The sequence below is a fragment of the Otolemur garnettii genome, unplaced genomic scaffold (assembly GCF_000181295.1).
Source record: "Otolemur garnettii isolate 467f Iridium unplaced genomic scaffold, OtoGar3 scaffold00051, whole genome shotgun sequence".
NCBI classification, from domain to species: Eukaryota; Metazoa; Chordata; class Mammalia; order Primates; family Galagidae; genus Otolemur; species Otolemur garnettii.
This window is the reverse complement of record NW_003852446.1, coordinates 2,285,318-2,286,350: the sequence shown is the minus strand read 5'-3', so window position 1 is coordinate 2,286,350 and position 1,033 is coordinate 2,285,318.

Genomic DNA, 1,033 nt, shown 5'->3' with positions numbered 1-1,033 from the left:
CTTGGAGGTTGCTGTGAGCTGTGACTCCACTGCACTCTACCGAGGGTGAAAAAGTGAGACTCTGTCTCTACAGAAAAAAAAAAAAAGATGGAGACCTTACCTCTTTCTTGTTTACATGAATGGAGATGGAACATATTCTTCTTAGCAGAGTGTTTCAAGAATGGAAGAAAAAATATCCAATGTACTCAGCCCTACTATGATACCAATTTATAGCTTTCAAGCTATAATCCAATTATAGGCCAAGAAGAAGGGGAAAGGGGAGCAGGAGGGTAGGGTAGGGGAGGGGAGAGGATGGGTGAAGGGAGGGTAATCAGTGGGACCACTCCTATGGCGCATATTACAATGGTACATGTTAAATTTACTAAATATAGAATATAAATGTCTTAACACAACAACGAAGAAAATGCCCTAAGGGCTATGTTAACCGGTTTGATGAAAAAATATATATGTATGGCCGGGGTTGGGTTTGAACCTGCCACCTCGGGCATACGGGGCCGGTGCCCTACTCCTTTGAGCCACAGGCGTCGCCCCACCCCCGTGTGTGTGTGTATGTGTGTGTGTGTCTCTTACTCTTGCTAAGGCTGTTCTTGAACTCTTGAGCTCAAGGGATACACCTGTCTCCTCCTCCCAGAGTGCTGGGATTACAGGTCTGAGCAGCACCACGGCCCCAATTTCATTTTTTTTTTTTTTTTTGAAACAGTCTCACTCTTTCACCCTGGGTAAGAATGCCCCGGCATTAGGCTAGCTCACAGTAGCCTCAAACTCTTTCCTCAGCCTCCTGAGTAGCTGGGACTATAGGCAACTGCCAGAACTCCTTGCCATTTGATCCTATAAATCCTCTACTAGGCATATATCCAAATGACCAACAATCACATTATAACAAAGATATTTGTACCAGAATGTTTATTGCTGCCCAATTTATAATTGCAAAGTTATGGAAGAAACTCAAGTGCCCATTGACCCATGAATGGATCAATGAATTGTGGTTTATGTATACCATGGAATATTATGCAGTTTTAAAGAAAGATGGAGG